This window comes from Stegostoma tigrinum, chromosome 30 (genome assembly GCF_030684315.1).
Source record: "Stegostoma tigrinum isolate sSteTig4 chromosome 30, sSteTig4.hap1, whole genome shotgun sequence".
In the NCBI taxonomy this organism is placed as follows: domain Eukaryota; kingdom Metazoa; phylum Chordata; class Chondrichthyes; order Orectolobiformes; family Stegostomatidae; genus Stegostoma; species Stegostoma tigrinum.
Genome location: NC_081383.1, coordinates 6,997,464 through 7,016,394, shown reverse-complemented (window position 1 = coordinate 7,016,394; position 18,931 = coordinate 6,997,464).

Below are 18,931 nucleotides of genomic sequence, written 5' to 3'. Positions count from 1 at the left end.
ACTCGGTGCAGACATGATGGGCCAAATGGCCTTGATCTGCACTGTAGGATTTCTGTGATTTATTCAAAGGACATCTCAGATTATTTGTTGGTTGGGACAGCATAGACCAAGCAAATGAAAATGAGAATTGAAGACAAGAGTAACTCAAAACCTACAAATCTTTTGAAAAAAGGGATTCGTCCTTGGGATATGGCCCATCCCTAATTGCCCTTGAACTGAGTGGTAGTCCAGGCCATTGCACAGAGGTCAGTTAAGAATCAGCCCCATTGCTGTGGATCTGGAGTCACATGCTGTTCAGAGAGGTAAGGATGGCAGATATCCATTTCTGAACGACATTAGTGAACTGGACTGGATTTTACAATAATTAATGATAGTTACCATGATCGCTGTTAGTGAGACTAGTTCAGTTGAGATATACAAGTTGTATTAATATTCCATCAGCAGTCATAGTGAGATTTGAGCATTTTTCTGGGCTTCTGGAGTAATAGACCAGTGAATGTCACCCCATACCACTGCCTCCGCATCCCACCATCAGATAATCAATGGACCATACCAGCAGCTGTCCTGCCCCTTCTTTCCTGCCTGATGGCTATTGAAGTATTGCATGAGGCAACTCATGAGGCAGTTCATTATTCATCTCCCGAGGTCAATACTGCATTCTGGTCTGCAGTCACTGGAAAAAATGGCTCTATTTTGCATTGCAATTTGATCTCTTTTCGTTTGAATTCTGCCATGATGGATCTCCATGGCCAACTCAGTACAGATTTAAAACCAAAATCAAAAATGCGTTTTGGTTTAGCATCTATTACTCATTATTAGTTCTCCTTGAGAGGGTGGTGGTGAGCCAGATTTGCATTGTTTCAGTGTAGACAATGATGATGGGCAGAATATTTAAACACAATGCATCTGCCTGCCTTTTCAAGTGGATGTAAACGATCCTTTGACATATATGTAATGTATAAGAGTAATAGAATGTCAATCAGCATCACAAAAACAATTATCTGTTATGAACAGGTCATTATCACATTGCCGTTTGTGAGAATATGCTGTGTGCAAATTGGTTCTGTTTACATGATAGTAAAAACTGAATGTCAAGAGTACTTCTCTCTCAGGCCTTCTGTAGTTCTTCAGTGAGATTCAGAGGAAAACTGGAAGAACAGCCACACACTTTCTGCTTGGGCACCCCGTAGCATTCAAGACTCAATATCAATAGGATTTGAGCTCCTTATTCCGTGTCTTTCAACTATTACCACAACCCAGACCCTGTTATGACTTGGGCTACATTCAGCATAGCTGCCCCATTTTCACCAACTCATTGCCCCACCAACAGCTTTTCTTTTTCCCTGGCTTACCATTATCCATACCTTTGTTTGCCCGTCTTGTCTCTGTCTGGGTTCCTTCCCTACCCCTATCCACTGCCTCCTCCCCATCTCCTGTCTTTAGTATAAACACCATCATTTCCTTGCTACTATCAGTTGTGCAGAAGGATCAGTAGACTCGAAAAGTTAACTTTCTCTCCAGCGATGCTGCCAGACCTTCTGAGTTTCGCCAGCAATTTCTGTTTTTGTCTCAAGGCTGTAAAGTACTTTGGAATGTTCTAAGACTATGAAAGATGCTACATAAATGCAAGAGGTAATGGGAACTGCAGTTGCTGGAGATTCCAAGATAATAAAATGTGAGGCTGGATGAACACAGCAGGCCAAGCAGCATCTCAGGAGCACAAAAGCTGACGTTTCGGGCCTAGACCCTTCATTGGTCTCTGATGAAGGGTCTAGGCCCGAAACGTCAGCTTTTGTGCTCCTGAGATGCTGCTTGGCCTGCTGTGTTCATCCAGCTTCACATTTTATTATCTTACATAAATGCAAGTCTTTCTTTTCCTTACGGTGTACATCTCAACAATCCTCATCTCACATAACTACTTTCTGTCTGTAGTCACTGAATAGTACTTGGTAGTAACTGGTTTAACTGATGTTTGTTAATGTCCCCTCCCCCTTCTCTTAAGTCTGAGATGTGTTTTGTACCCGGATAGCTATACGTGCTGAGACTGGTTGTATTAGCAAGTTCTATGCTGCTCAGATGCACTGTGCAAAGCAAGTCTATCAGTTGGCTCAGTAAAGAGGCACTTCATTTCATCGTTTACCAGTGAGAGGATAGAAAAATTGGGAAATCTTGTGAAATGCCTGAATGGAGGTGAGTGGGTGAAAGAGAAATACTTTGGAACTTTGAAAGTGTCTTACTCACAGCACCCTATGCTGCTGATTCCAGTCTTCTACAGATAGGGGAAGCTGCAGGCATAGTGGCAATAGCCTAGTGGTATTATCGCTGGGCTGTTCATCCAGAGACCCAGATAATGTTCTGGAGACCTGGGTTCAGATCCTGCCACAGCAGAAGGTAGAATTTAAATTCAATAAAATTTACAATTAGGAGTCTAGTAATGACTATGAAGCCATTCAATCGGGAAAAACCCATCTGGTTCACTAATGCCCTTCAGGGAAGGAAAGTGTCTTCCTTACCTGGTCAGGGCTACATGTGACTCCAGACCCACAGCAATGCGGTTGGCTCTTAACTGCCCTCCGGGCAATAAATTCTGCCTTGTCAGTGATGCCCTCATCCCATTAATGAATTTTTAAAAATGTTACTAAATTAGTAGTACAGCACTTCCAGGCTAATATTCTGAGAAAATGGGTTCAATTCTCAACATGGCAGAAGGTTAAATTTGAATTCAATAAAAATCTAGCATAGTGGTGATTGTGTTGTTTGTCCATCTGGTTCACTGATGCCCCCTTCAAGCAGAGCAATCTTGTATTCTTACCCTGCACAGGGACTCAGACCTGCATCAACTCTGGGCAATTAGGGACGGAAAATAAATGCATCAACTGAGCACTTTTTTTTACAACGCCTCTTTTCCTGCTTCTGCCTTCATCTGCCAACCTTTCATACACCAAGTGAAGAGAGAACATCTAATTGTACAGCACTTCAGCACCACAATAACTGTTTTTATGCCACTGAGTGTCGTGATAGGCTTATTGCCAGGGTTGGGCTGTTCATATTGCAATCCCAAATGATAAGTGGTGGAAATTCTTGAAAACTTGTGCCAATTGTTTCTTTCGGGTAATTAATATTGTTGCCTTATCAAAAAGCAACAACTTGTTTCTTTCATACAGCATCCTTTCCAGGGCTGAAATGAAAAGATGTACATTGGACCAATGAAGGAAACTCAGGGGAATACTGTTGACTGCATGAGAACCTAGAATAAACCAACACTATTAAGACTGTAAATTAAACACAAGCTACAAAATGGATCTATTCTCTATTGTTGTCCTTTTATCTGTGACGACTCTATGACAATATTCCCCTATGTGGAAAACTAGCTTTGTTCCCTCATTCATGGGTTTTTTACCATGTGAGTCTAGCCGATGTGTGTCACCAGCATCACATTGTGTGCCATTTAGGGACTAAGATGAGGAGGAATTTCTTAACTCCAGAGGACTGCGGTCTTTGAAATTCTCTGTCTCTGAGGCCTATGGATGTTAAAGCATTGAGTATATTGAAGGCTGAAATGGATATATTTTTGGATATTAAAGGAATCAATAGATATGGGGAAAGGAGGCGAAAGTGGAGTTGATAGGAAGACCAATTGTGATCATTCTGAATAGATCAAAGGATCATACGCTTCCATTTCTTGTATTTTTCCTGTAAATCCAGAACTTGTTTTAAACAAGCCTTCAAACTGAGTCAGAAGCGGGCGCCCTTCGTTGTATTTTTTTCACTCTGTAATCTAGAGCCATTTAAAACGTATCTGGATGGATACATAAGTAGGAAGGGTTTAGAAGGATATGGGTCAAATGTTGGTTAAATAGAGCTAGATAATTCAAGATATCTAGTCGGGAAAAACGAGTTGGACTAAAGCGTCTGTTACCGTGCTGTACAGTTCTATGACTCTATGACTACTGAACTTTTACTAAGATCAATGAACCTGAATAGACTAATAATCAAATGTGGCCCTTTCTGTCAAGTTAATGCCTTCAGTGGGAAAAACATACTCAGTTGCTCATGACTATATGGTCATGTTGCTTCTTGACACAGTCTTATATGTCTTATGATCTATAATTGAAATACATGTTTGCTGCCAGGGTACACTTGAAAACCAACTTCATAAGAAAAGTTAATTATCAGGTATATGACAAACTATGACAGATAAAACACTGATCAAAGCTGTTGTCTTCAGCAGTTCACTCATGGTGTCCTTGTTCCTCAACCAGCATGTCAAACAAATGGTCTGGCTATTAGCTCCTTGCTCTTTGTGGGATCTTGCTGTACATGATTTCATGGTTGCATTTCCTATGTCCCAATAGTGACAACACTTTCAAAAAGAGTATCTCTTTGGCTGCAAAAACTTCAGGATATCAATACGTGGCAGTACAGAACTTAAACATTGCTGAAATGAGATACAAAGTCAAAACTTTTTTGCCTTCCACATATCAGAACTCAACTGCAAGAAAACAAAGTTTTAGACAGGAAAGAACAATTCATACAGCATGAGAAGAGGATGATGATAAATAGGACTACGGTTGGCATAAAGATACAGTAGGAACTGTTAAGATTAGGTGCTAACTGTTAACATTGTGATGGTAAATGGCTTGTATTCTTTCTAATTGCTTTTTATGAGTTTCAATGATGTCTCACTGTTTGATGTGGTAACATTCTTGCAAAACCTCATAAATGCCAATTTCACAAACAACGAACACGTTTTATAATGGGAGTCAATTGGATAGATTCCAACCATGCAAACATTTGAATCATAAAGTACACAAATGAAGATAAAATACAAATGTTTTTGATTAATGTAAAAATGCCCCACTCAAACAAGTAGTTTAATAAAATAAGAAAGGTAGGAAAACGACAGTGTGGAGCTGGAGGAACGCAGCAGGCCAAGTAGCGTCAGAGGAGCAGGAAAGCTGACGTTTCGGATCGGGACTTTTCTTCAGAAATTGTTTCTGATTTCTGAAAGCCAATTCTGAAGGGTCCCGACCTGAAACATCAGCTTTCCCGCTCCTCTGATGCTGCCTGCCCTGCTGTGTTCTTCCAGCTCCACACTGTGTTATCTCAGACTCCAGCATTGGCAGTTCTTACTGTATCAAGGTATGAAATGTGTCACATTTACCTTTCTTATGGGACTGTCTGGTAGAATGCAATGATTGTAACAACAATCAACACCCATGTGAAAACTCTCTAGTCAGCAATGTGGCTGATTAAGCATTTACAGTACTTTATTTGAAAAACATTAAAAATTGGGCCTGCAATAGGTGAAGTAGTGGACAGAATGTTTTCTCCAGAAAAGCAAATTTGCAAATGGTGAAAATCATAGAATCATAGAATCCTTACAGCGTGCGATTAGGTCATTCGGCCCAACCAGTCCACACCAATCCTCCCAAGAGCATCTACCCAGACCCACCCCTCTACCCTATCCCTGTAACCCTGCATTTCCCATTGCTAACCCACCTAGCTTGCACACTTGCAATTTAGCATGGCCAATCCACCCTAACCTGCACACCTTTGGACTGTGGGAGGAAACTGGAGCACCTGGAGGAAGCCCACACAGAACACAAGCATAATGTGCAAACTCCACACAGACTGTTGCCTGAGTCTAGAATTGAACCTGGGTCCCTGGTGCTGTGAGGCAGCAGTGCTAAAACTGGCAAAAGCAGAAACTGGTCTTCCCTGTCTTTGGAAACAGATGCTGCTCGGTCTGCTGCGTTCATCCAGCTCTACACCTTGTTATCTCAGATTCTCTAGCATCTGCAGTTCCTACTACCTCTAATTGCTTCCCCTTCCTATTCCTTGAGAATGGTTCTTGGACTTTAGGAGTTTATTAAGAACAAACTTGCACAGGCACACAGGGTTTGTCTCAACTTGATGTTTTATTGAATCCAATGAAGGTACCTTGAATACAGATACCTCTATCATAGTTCACAAAACACAGCCATGAAGTTTAAATAACCAGCAGTTTCAATATTTAGCCAAAGAGGACACCTCCAGTTACCAGCTTCACCGTTCCGCAATCTGAATAGGGCTCCCAGTTCATGCAGCAAAGTCACCATGACCTGTTGACACCTCATTAAATCTGGGGAAAACATAATGCTTCCTCTCCAAATGCTCACACGGAAAATAGCCTTGCACTAAGATCACTAGGAATTGGCTGAAGCACTCGCAATCATCATCACGCTGGCTGACTAATCCTGACCCTTCTTTCGAAAGCAGTAAAATTCCTATAATTTCATCGTCTTCTTATGATAAATCACACTGCAATATCAAACCATCATTCACAGTTGACATCCTGCTGAATCACTTGGTGTTTAGCACCCTTTAATCTTCCTTTATTCTATGTGCTGATCCAGACAGACTGCAGACAGGCTCAGTTCTCATGTTGTTTCCATAACAGGTAACAATGCCTCCTTCACCCATGGGGTAGGGTCCCTGGCTTCAAAGCTGATGGGCATGTAAATTATTTTCTCCTTGCTTGATGGGAGTGAAGGGAGTGTCTGATGGCTGTTGTCTGGAGCAGTTTGTTTACAATAATGGCCTTCTCAATTTCTTAGAGATAATGGGAACTGCAGATGCTGGAGAATCCGAGATAACAAAGTGTGGAGCTGGATGAACACAGCAGGCCAAGCAGCATCTTAGGAGCACAAAAGCTGATGTTTTGGGTCTAGACCCTCCATCAGAAGAAGGGTCTAGGCCCAAAACGTCAGCTTTTGTGATCCTAAAATGCTGCTTGGTCTTCTCAATTTCTTAATTGAGTTATCCAATCATCACTCTTGTCTTGTGCTCGGTTTATGATTCAGCATCTTAGCTGCACCAGCAATAGTAATTACTGTGAAAATGTTCTATTTTCCAATCTCTTAATTGTTAGTGCTGTTGTGATTATTTGAATTAACCCTGTTACGGCATGGCCCGTTTTGGTCTTTGTGTGCTGAGACGGGGTTTTGATTCACAGTATTTGTGGCTTTGAGTTTTGGGGTTTTCCATATTCTATGAATTTTCTGGTAATTCCTGACCTAACTAATGCTGTGTCCAACAGCGTTACAGAGGATTCTCAAGATAAAACTTAAATCTGTATGTTCTTGGAAGGGTCATTCATGGGAATTCTTTCCATCTGCTATATTAGTGCAAAATCTGTCTCTATTCCTTCCATATCTTGCAATCCATTTAACACGTGATATTACACAAATGTTCTCTCTGTCTTTACTTTGAACTGAATAGTATCATCTGGACCTTTGGACCTGCAACCCTTCATATATTTTTCCCTGCCTTTGAGAAGTGGACTGTGATATTGATTCAAATGGTCACAACTCACTGGGCTAGCACATTGGAAATCAAGCCCCACGATTCATGGAATTGTCACAAAGTCAATTTATCTCTTTGTTTAAACCCAGGAACAGTAAGCATGAACCAGGTTTCTGAATTTAACAAGAATTACTACTTAGTAAATAGATTGTAGTCACAGGTAAATAACAGTGAGCTCATATAAGTACATATAAGTATTGGTTAAGACCCTAACTCTCTTACTAAACTGTTCCTGCACACGCAAACAGATGAACACACACCGACAAAAAATATTGGTACTATGGATGGATGAAAAAATCTGGCAAGGCAATTCAATGGCTTCTGACCACAGGGTTTGCTGTGATGAGCTTTTTGTTTGTCAGAACTTGCTGTCTTTCAGTCTCTTTTTACCAGGTCCTCTTCACTTCTTTGCTGGAGGCACAGAGTGATTGGTTCACAAATCATAGAATCCCTACAGTGCGGAAACAGGTCCTTTGGCCCAACAAGTCCACACTGAATGTCAGAGCATCCCATCCAGACCCATCCCCCATGACCCACCTAATCTACACACCCCTGACATTATGGGCAATTAAGCCTGGCTAAACTGCCTAGCCTGCACATTTTTGGACTATGGGAGGAAACCGGAGACCTGGAGGAAACCCATGTAGACACGGGGAGAATGTGCAAACTCCACACAGACAGTCGCCCGAGGGTGGAATTGAACCCAGGTCCCTGGTGCTGTGAGGCTGCAGTGCTAATCACTGAGCCACTGTGCTACTGCCTCAATTGTTAAAAGCCACCCTGCTAACAGAAGATAACTGGCTTTCTTTGGATTTCAGGTATTTTCAAGTGCAAAGTGAGTTATCATCTCCCCTTCCAGAGGACCAAAGGCTTCTGGCAATATTGTTTACATCTATAAGCTCTCCACTTATCCAGGAGCCAAACACATGGTTGTCAGCAGTTGGAAGCCTTTGTAATCCACAGCTGTCCACAACTCTACAAACCAATCAGTTACTGAATCTCACTTTATACACACTCTCATCTACAATCAGTTTTCTCCCCCCAACTCCTGGTTGAACAAAGCAGCAGTGTAAACATCATTTACAATGAACCTTGAAACATATGTTTTAAAAATGTGTAGTAATTCCTTCTCTAATCTTTCATTTTAAAAACAGTCCTTTTCCAATTTCAGACTGCAATAATCTTTTTTAACAAAACAGAACTTAACAAGATCTTACCCCACATGAATTACATGCATTACTGGGATGACTAATTCTTAGAAAATGCAAATAAATATTTAATTATTCTCCAGGGGAAAATCCTATCAGATCAAAATTGTGCAAAAAGGCCCTGCTATATATTGGACACCATTTTCTGTAGATATCAAATATCACTCTCTCCATCTTAGCTATTTAGGCCTCTTGAGCTGTAACCCAAGTAGAAAGTGTTTGTATTAGTTGGGGTATCAGTTCCCCAATGGGTTTCTAGCATCATCCAGTGAATCACTGAACGGTATTAACTAGGTTCAGCTCAGATGAAAGATTAATGACTTCAAATGTTGAACAAAAACAAAGTTGCTGGAAAAGCTCAGCAGGCCTGGCAGCATCTGTGAAGGAAAAAACACAGTTAACATTTTGGGTCCAGTGACCCTTCCTCAGAACTGATGGTAGCTGGGAAATGTCAGTTTATATGCAGAAAACAGGGAGGTGGGTGGGGTAGGTAGTAAATAATTGGATAGAGCCTTAAGAGAGAGGACAGTTGAATGGACAAAGGAGTTGATAACCATCAGGCTGGGAGGGTGAGGAGTTGTTAATGGGGACTGTTAGTGAGTAACAACACGTCGTGTGTAATGGCAGGCTATGTCATAACAAAGGAACAAAAACAAAGTTGCCGGACAAGCTCAGCAGGTCTGGCAGCATCTGTGGAGGAGAAAACAGAGTTAATGTTTCGGGTCCATTAATCTTCCTCAGAGCTGTTTGCAGGTTAAATCGGCAGGCAAAAAGTAGTTCAGGGTCTTTTGTGTGAGCAGAATGTAGATGTTCTGCGAAGCAGTCGCCCAATCAACGCTTTGTTTCCCCAGTGTAGAGGAGACCACATTTGTGAGCAGCGAATGCAGTTGACTGGATTGTGGGAAGTGCTGCTTCACCTGGAAGGTATGTTTGAGCCCTTGGATACTGGGGAGGGAGGAGGTTAAAGGGAAAGTGCTGTACCTTTGCCGAATACAGGTTTAGGGCTGTCAGGGGGTTTTGGGGGTGCAAGAAGTGTGGACCAGGGTGCCCCAGAGGGAAAGGTCCCTGCGGAAGTTGGAAAAGGGAGCGGATGGGAATATGTGTCTTGTGGTGGCATATTGCTGGAGGTGGAGGAAATGGTGTCTGATGATCTTCTGGTTATGGATGCTTGTGGGATGGCAGGTGAGGTCAAGGGGATCGCTGTCGTTCTTGCGGTGAGGGTGGAAATGCCGGAAATGGGTCAGACCCAGCTGAGGACCCTGTCGACAACAGTGCAAGGGAATCCTCAGGTGAGGAAGATTGTGGACATTTTGGAGGCTCCCTTGTTGAAGTTGGCCTCATCTGAACATATGCAACAGAGACAGAGCAACTGACAGAGTGGGATAGAGTCTTTACAGGAAGTGGGGTGTGAGGATGTAATGTCCAGGTAGCTGTGGGAGTCAGTTTGTAGTGGGTTTGTAGTGGATATTAGTGGCCAGTTTATCCCCAGAAATGGAAACAGAAATGTTGAAGAAGGGAAAGGAAGACTCGGAGATAGACCAGGTGAAAGTGAGGGCAGGGTGGAAGTTTGAGGCGAAATCGATGACGTTTTCCATTCCAGACCAGGGAGGAAAGCAGCACAGATGACATCATCAATGTATTGGGTGGGGGCTGCAGTAGGATTGGAACAAAGAATGTTCCATGAACTCCATGAAGAGACGGGCATAACTAGGGCCCATGCGGGTACCCATGGCAACCCTCCTTACCTAAAGAAAATGAGAGGAGTTAAAAGAGAAGTTGTTCAGGGTGAGGACACGCTCGGCCAAGCGGAGGAGGGTGGTGGTGGTTGGGGATAGTTCAGGTCTTTGCTTCAGGAAGAAACGGAGAGGCCTAAGACCCTTCTGGTGGGGAATGGATGTGTAAAGGGATTGCACATCCATGATAAATAGGAGGAAGCTGGAACCAGCAAACTGGAAGTTTTGAAACTGGCATGAGATGTCAGAGGAATCAAGGATGCACGTGGGCAGGGATTGGATGAGGGAAAAGAAGACTGAGTCAAGGTAGGAAGAATTGAGTTCTGTGGGGCAGTAGCAGGCTGAAACAAGTGGTCTACCCAGACAGTCCTGTTTGTGGATTTTTGGGGGAAGGTAGAAGCGAGCTGTGTGGGGCTGGGGAACTATCAGCTTGGAAGCGGAGTGGGGGCAGATCACAGGATGAAACGAGATCAGTTGCTGTAGTAGATACAATGGCCTGATGTGTCACGGTGGGGTCATGGTCCAGAGGAAGGTAGGAGGAGGTGTCAGAGAGCTGGCGCTCAGCCTCTGCAAGGTAGCGGTCAGCACGCCAGAATACAACAGCACCACCCTTATTGGCAGGCTTAATATCAAAGTCAAGATTGATTTGAGCACATGGAGTGCAATCAGTTCGAAGGGAGATAGGTTGGATTTGGTGAGGGGGCAAAGAAATTGAGGTGACAAATATCATGTCGACAGTTCTCAATGAACAGATTGAGTACAGGTAAAAGGCCAGAGGGAGAGGTCCAGGTGGAGGGAGAGTGTTGGAACTGGGTGAAAGGGTCTATGGGACGAGGAGAGGTCTCTTGCCTGGGGCAAGTGTCATGGGCATGGGCATGGAGGCGAAGACGGCAGGAGAAGAGTTTGGCATCATATTGTGCCCAAAATTCGTTACAGTGGGGATGCAGGGAAATAAAGCTGTGGCCTTTACTGCGTACAGAATGGTCAGCATCAGACAGCGGAAAGTTAGTGGGCATGGTGAATACTTGACAGGGGGTGGGATTGGAAGAGGGGATGGAGTCAGAGGGAAGGGGAGGAGACGAAGGTTCCGGAGAGCCATGGTTATCTTTGAATTGTTGCATCTTGTGGGCCTAGATGCGTGAAAGGAAAAGGAAAAGTTTCTTGTCAGCACGACGAATGAGCCGGAGAATGAAGTGGCACTGCGGAGTGGTGCAGCCCTGAGCCAGTATGATGCAAGAGATAATGGGAACTGCAGATGCTGGAGAATCCGAGATAACAAAGTGTGGAGCTGGATGAACACAGCAGGCCAAGCAGCATCTCAGGAGCACAAAAGCTAATGTTTCGGGTGTAGACCCTTCATCAGAGAGGGGGATGGGGAGAGGGTTCTGAAATAAATAGGGAGAGAGGGGGAGGTGGACTGAATATAGATAGAGGAGAAGATAGGTGGAGAGGAGAGTATGGGTGGGGAGGTAGAGAGGGCATAGGTCAGTTCGGGGAGGACGGACAGGTCAAGGAGGCCGGATGAGGTTAGTAGGAAGGAAATGGAGGTGCGGCTTGAGGTGGGAAGAAGGGATAGGTGAGAGGAAGAACAGGTTAGGCAGGCTGGGACGAGCTGGGCTGGTTTTGGGATGCAGTGGACGAAGGGGAGATTTTGAAGCTGGTGAAATCTACATTGATACCATTGGGCTGCAGGGTTCCCAAGCGGAATATGAGTTGCTGTTCCTGCAACCTACAGGTGGCATCATTATGGCACTGCAGGAGGTCCAGGATGGACATGTCGTCTAAGGAATGGGAGGGGGAGTTGAAATGGTTTGCGACTGGGAGGTGCAGTTGTTTACTGCGAACCGAGCATAGGTGTTCTGCAAAGCGGTCCCCAGGCCTCCGCTTGGTTTCCCCAATGTAGAGGAAGCCATACCGTGTACAGCAGATGCAGTATACCACACTGGCGATGTGCAGGTGAACATCTGCTTGATGTGGAAACTCATCTTGGGGCCTGGGATGGGGGTGAGGGAGGTAGTGTGGGGGCAGGTGTAGCACTTCCTGCGGTTGCAGGAAAAAGTGCTGGGTGTGGTGGGGTTGGAGGGGAGTGTGGAGCAGACAAGGGAGTCGCGGAGAGAGTGGTCTCTCCAGAAAGCAGACAAGGGTGGGGTGGGAAATATGTCTGCTGTTGGAGAGAAAGGTTGAGAATTTGCATGTGGCACCGCATGGCACTGAGTGTGGATCTCAGGAGGCAGCGAGAGCAGCTATCCGTGGAACATTGAACATCACGGAGGTATCTGTGATCCTGGGAGGATTCAAAACATGAGGAATGAAAGTTCAGTCGGAATCCACATGGGGTGAGTCTGAGCAGAAGCAGTCACTGAGGAATGTGATATGTCTGTAGAAACGAGTTTTAGCAAATACCTGGTCAAAGACCAGGAGTGACAGTGAGATTAATGTCAGTGGGCAAGAAGAAAGATTGGAACAGAAATGTCATTGGAGAGAGGAGCAGAACCTTTTCAAGGTGGGCATGCCTGGAAGAGATGTGGCAGTGAGTTAAATACTGTATAAAAACCGAAAGGACTGCGGAGCTGTAAATCAGTAGCAAAAACAAAGTTGCTGAAAAATCTCAGCGGGTCTGGCAACATCTGTGAAGAAAAAAATCAGAGTTAACATTTTGGGTCTGGTTTCCCTTCCTCAGAACTGCTGGTGACTGGGAAAACGTCAGTTTATGTGCAGAAAACTTGAAATGTTAACTTGTTCCACAAAGCAAGAAACACGTTAGCCAGTTTGCACACAGCAAGCTCCCACAAATAGTAGTGTATCAACAATCAGATCAATTGTTTTCTAGTGATATTGGCCGTGGCACCGGGCACGATTCCTTCTCTCTGTTCCTCTCCACCGCTGCTGCCCAACCTGCTGAATGATTCCAGCTTTTCTGTTAAGATCATTGGAAATAGGGAAAGGAATATGTAATTTGGCTTCTTGAGCCTGCTCCTTAATTGAATAGGATCATGGCTGATCTGAAATTCCTCACATATACTTCCTTATATTTTCTCCATAATACTTGATTCCGTACTGATCAAGAATACATCTATTTCAGTCCTAAGAGTCCACAAGGACTCTGCCCCACAGTTCTCTGTGGAAAAGAGTTTCAACAACTCACGACCCATCAAGAGCAGAAATTTGTCCTCATCTCAATCTTAAGATGGCATCCCATTTATTCTGTGGCTTTGTTCTCTGGTCCTAGACTCTGTTGAGGGGAGACATTCAGCAGTTAAGCCTCTTAAGAATCCTGTATGTTTCAATGAGATCACCTCCCATTCTTCTAAGCTCCAATGGGTAGATTCCCAACTTGGTTGCCTTTGCTAATAAGATGATCACTGTGCATCAGGGATCATTGTTGTTCTTACTTCAGGCTAGACTTCTATGCTTTCAACATTCTAGTGTGACTTTGTCCGTTGGCAAACTCAAATTAGGCTAATACAGTATAACACAACAAATTGATGTACGTTTTAATTTGACGTTTGTACTATGAACTCACAAAACACAAAAATACAGTTACAAATTAAATTAAAACTGAGAACACTGCAGATGCTGTAAATCAGAAACAAAAACAGAAATTCCTGGAGAAGCTCAGCAGGTCTGGCAGCATCTGTGGAGTGAGGGAACTGAGGAAAGTTCACTCGACCCAAAACATTAACTCTGATTTCTCTCCACAGATGTTGCCAGGCCTGCTGAGCTATTAGAGCAATTTTTGTTTTTGTTTTTATTTCTGTTTTTGCGGCTGTTTTTGTTCAGTTACAAAATTAGAACTAGGCTCAGATTTGAGGAAAGCTAACAGGTAATATACAAAGGTGAGGATGTTCAAGCCAAGAAATCATAAAAATAAAGCAGGCCAGGGTAGGGATAGTGAAATTGATTAAGTAAGAGAAAAGATAATACGGTAATAAATAATGGCAGGGCTCTGAGTCTAAGTCTTCCAAACTTCGGCAGCAATCCACTTGGTGTGGACTGCATTTATGATCAAGTGGATTTATTCAGAATCAGACATGGGGGTTAGGGAGCCAGATTACTTCGATGCAACATCTTTTCCTTCACATCGCCTGATTGAGCTGACTCTTGTCCCAGGGTCTAAATATTTTTCCACAGCCTCCAGCAAGTTGTCACTCTTCATCAGGATGCAGACAGACTGTTTGACTTCAGGGCTCATCACAGCCCAGGCCAATGTTACGCTCAGTTGATATCTACAAACTCAGGTTTACCAGCAGGGATCACTGGTGAGCATTCTGAGGAAGGGTCACTGGACCAAAAATATTAATTCTGATTTCTCTTCACAGATGCTGCCAGACCTGCTGCGCTTTTCCAACAATTCCTGTTTTTATGATAATAAAATGTGAGGCTGGATGAACACGGCAGGCAAAGCAGCATCTCAGGAGCACAAAAGCTGACGTTTCGGGCCTAGACCCTTCATCAGAGAGGGGGATGGGGTGAGGGTTCTGGAATAAATAGGGAGAGAGGGGGAGGCGGACTGAAGATGGAGAGTAAAGAAGATTGGTGGAGAGAGTATAGGTGGGGAGGCAGGGAGGGGATAGGTCAGTCCAGGGAAGACGGACAGGTCAAGGAGGTGGGATGAGGTTAGTCGGTGGATGGGGGTGCGGCTTGGGGTGGGAGGAAGGGATGGGTGAGAGGAAGAACCGGTTAGGGAGGCAGAGACAGGTTGGACTGGTTTTGGGATGCAGTGGATGGGGGGAAGAGCTGGGCTGGTTGTGTGGTGCAGTGGGGGGAGGGGACGAACTGGGCTGGTTTAGGGATGCAGTTGGGGAAGGGGAGATTTTGAAACTGGTGAAGTCCACATTGATACCATTAGGCTGCAGGGTTCCCAGGCGGAATATGAGTTGCTGTTCCTGCAACCTTCGGGTGGCATCATTGTGGCACTGCAGGAGGCCCATGATGGACGTGTCATCTAAAGAATGGGAGGGGGAGTGGAAATGGTTTGCGACTGGGAGGTGCAGTTGTTTCTTGCGAACTGAGCGGAGGTGTTCTGCAAAGCGGTCTCCAAGCCTCCACTTGGTTTCCCCAATGTAGAGGGAGCCACACCGGGTACAATGGATGCAGTATAACACATTGGCAGGTGTGCAGGTGAACCTCTGCTTAATGTGGAATGTCATCTTGGGGCCTGGGATAGGGGTGAGGGAGGAGGTGTGGGGGCAAGTGTAGCATTTCCTGCGGTTGCAGGGGAAGGTGCCGGGTGTGGTGGGGTTGGAGGGCAGTGTGGAGCGAACAAGGGAGTCACGGAGAGAGTGGTCTCTCCGGAAAGCAGACAGGGGTGGGGATGGAAAAATGTCTTGGGTGGTGGGGTCTGATTGTAAATGGCGGAAGTGTCGGAGGATGATGCGTTGTATTCGGAGGTTGGTAGGGTGGTGTGTGAGAACGAGGGGGATCCTCTTTGGGCGGTTGTGGCGGGGGCGGGGTGTGAGGGATGTGTTGCGGGAAATACGGGAGACGCGGTCAAGGGCATTCTCGATCACTGTGCGGGGAAAGTTGCGGTCCTTGAAGAACTTGGACATCTGGGATGTGCGGGAGTGGAATGTCTTATCGTGGGAGCAGATGCGGCGGAGGCAGTGGAATTGGGAATAGGGGATGGAATTTTTGCAGGAGGGTGGATGGGAGGAGGTGTATTCTAGGTAGCTGTGGGAGTCGGTGGGCTTGAAATGGACATCACTACAACGCATCATCCTCCGACACTTCCGCCATTTACAATCCGACCCCACCACCCAAGACATTTTTCCATCCCCACCCCTGTCTGCTTTCCGGAGAGAGCACTCTCTCCATGACTCCCTTGGTCGCTCCACACTGCCCTCCAACCCCACCACACCCGGCACCTTCCCCTGCAACCGCAGGAAATGCTACACTTGCCCTCACACCTCCTCCCTCACCCCTATCCCAGGCCCCAAGATGACATTCCACATTAAGCAGAGGTTCACCTGCACATCTGCCAATGTGGTATACTGCATCCACTGTACCCGGTGTGGCTTCCTCTACATTGGGGAAACCAAGCGGAGGCTTGGAGACTGCTTTGCAGAACACCTCCGCTCAGTTCGCAACAAACAACTGCACCTTCCAGTCGCAAACCATTTCCACTCCCCCTCCCATTCTTTAGATGACATGTCCATCATGTGCCTCCTGTAGTGCCACAATGATGCCACCCAAAGGTTGCAGGAACAGCAACTCATATTCCGCCTGGGAACCCTGCAGCCTAATGGTGTCAATGTGGACTTCACCAGTTTCAAAACCTCCCCTTCCCCAACTGCATCCCTAAACCAGCCCAGTTCGTCCCCTCCCCCCACTGCACCACACAACCAGCCCAGCTCTTCCCCCCCACCCACTACATCCCAAAACCAGTCCAACCTGTCTCTGTCTCCCTAACCAGTTCTTCCTCTCACCCATCCCTTCCTCCCACCCCAAGCCGCACCCCCATCCACCTACTAGCCTCATCCCACCTCCTTGACCTTTCCGTCTTCCCTGGACTGACCTATCCCCTCCCTACCTCCCCACCTATACTCTCTCCACCTATCTTCTTTACTCTCCATCTTCGGTCCGCCTCCCCCTCTCTCCCTATTTATTCCAGTTCCCTCTCCCCATCCCCCTCTCTGATGTAGGGTCTAGGCCCGAAACGTCAGCTTTTGTGCTCCTGAGATGCTGCTTGGCCTGCTGTGTTCATCCAGCTTCACACTTTGTTATCATTGCCCGATTGTTTCCTTCTTCTTTCCAGCTGGCTTGGAATGCTAAGATAATTGGAAAGCTCTTGCTGCAAACACTGGATAAGATTGAAAAGGTTTGTATAGAACCTGCAACCTTCTTTTTCTCTGTAGTTCTGCAGCCCACTAAGCATGGATTCATTGGGTTAGCTTGAAGAAGAAACAAGTTGAAGCACGCTGCAGAGCATGCATGTGTGTGCTGGTGAAGCACTGTCTAAGCACTGTCTGTAAAAGCAGAGTAAAACACTTGTTTAATATTTTGGCGCTAAGAAGGGTGCGTACACATATTTGCCTTATTGGGAGTCAAATGATGTTTAGCCTGGAAACATTTGCTACCAGATGATTAAAGATTAATTCCCGCAAAAATGTGCGCCTTTAAATTAATCAAAATATTACAGTCATGTCCTGTCATAGAAGTGCTACCTAATTACAGAATGTTAATGAGCTAATTCCAGCAAGTTTGTATTTCATAATATAATAAAATGTGAGGCTGGATGAACACAGCAGGCCAAGCAGCATCTCAGGAGCACAAAAGCTGACGTTTCGGGCCTAGACCCTTCATCAGAGAGGGGGATGGGGGGAGGGAACTGGAATAAATAGGGAGAGAGGGGGAGGCGGACCGAAGATGGAGAGTAAAGAAGATAGGTGGAGAAGGTGTGGGTGGGGAGGTAGGGAGGGGATAGGTCAGTCCAGGGAAGACGGACAGGTCAAGGAGGTGGGATGAGGTTAGTAGGTAGCTGGGGGTGCGGCTTGGGGTGGGAGGAAGGGATGGGTGAGAGGAAGAACCGGTTAGGGAGGCAGAGACAGGTTGGACTGGTTTTGAGTGGGTGAGAGGGGTGGAGAGGTTGAGGCGGTTAATGTCTCGACGGCAGTTGGAGATGAAGAGGTCGAGGGAGGGTAGGAGGCCTGGGGGTGGTGTCCAGGAGGAGGACTTGTGTTGGAAGCGGGTGAAGGGGTCAGTGGAAGGAGGGTTGGGTTCCCGGTTGAAGAAGTAGGCATGCAGGCGAAGACGGCGGAAAAACTGCTCTGTGTCCGACCGTGACTGGTATTCGTTGATGTGTGGTTGTAGGGGGACAAAGGTGAGCCCCTTGCTCAGGACTGACCGTTCGTCCTCAGTCAGTGGGAGGTCTGGGGGGATGGTGAAGATTCGGCAGGGCTCAGGGTGGCTGTCTCCTCTGGGGTTGCAGGCTGTGGAGGTTCCTGAGATGCTGCTTGGCCTGCTGTGTTCATCCAGCCTCACATTTTATTATCTTGGAATCTCCAGCATCTGCAGTTCCCATTATCTCTGATTGTATTTCATAATTGTATTTTTCACATCATTTTACCATGGTTTCGGAGACTCTCATCATCAGACTGAGTTTTACTGACTGTGGCTGCCTTACTGAAGAAGTAACTTCTATTCAGACCCTTGCTTGTAACATTTATGGGAAGGTTGATAGTGAGGGTGCGACAGGGAACCCACAGTGGCTTGGTCACAGCGGGTAAAAATGAAACAGTCTGTCTTGTCATGTCTAGTCATCCAGGTCAATGGCCTTAGTTTGTAATTTCTACAACATTTACATTTTTGCCACCTTCCCACCCAAAATTTGCTTATGGAATCAGGGACATCCCTGGCACGGCCAGTATTTATTACCTATTCTTAAATCATAGAAGCAGGCCAATCAACAACAGTATTTTGAACAGCATCCATGCAGTCCCACCCCCTACCCTATCCCTGTAAACCTGCATTGCCCCATGGATAATCCGTCTCACCTAAACATCCCAAAACTACGGGCAATTTTGCAATAGCCAATCTACCTAACTGCACATCTTTGTTCTGTGGGAAGATCCCAGAGAAAACTCCACACAGATGATCACCCAAGGCTGAGATTGAATCCAGGTCTCTCGCAGTGTGAGGCAGTAG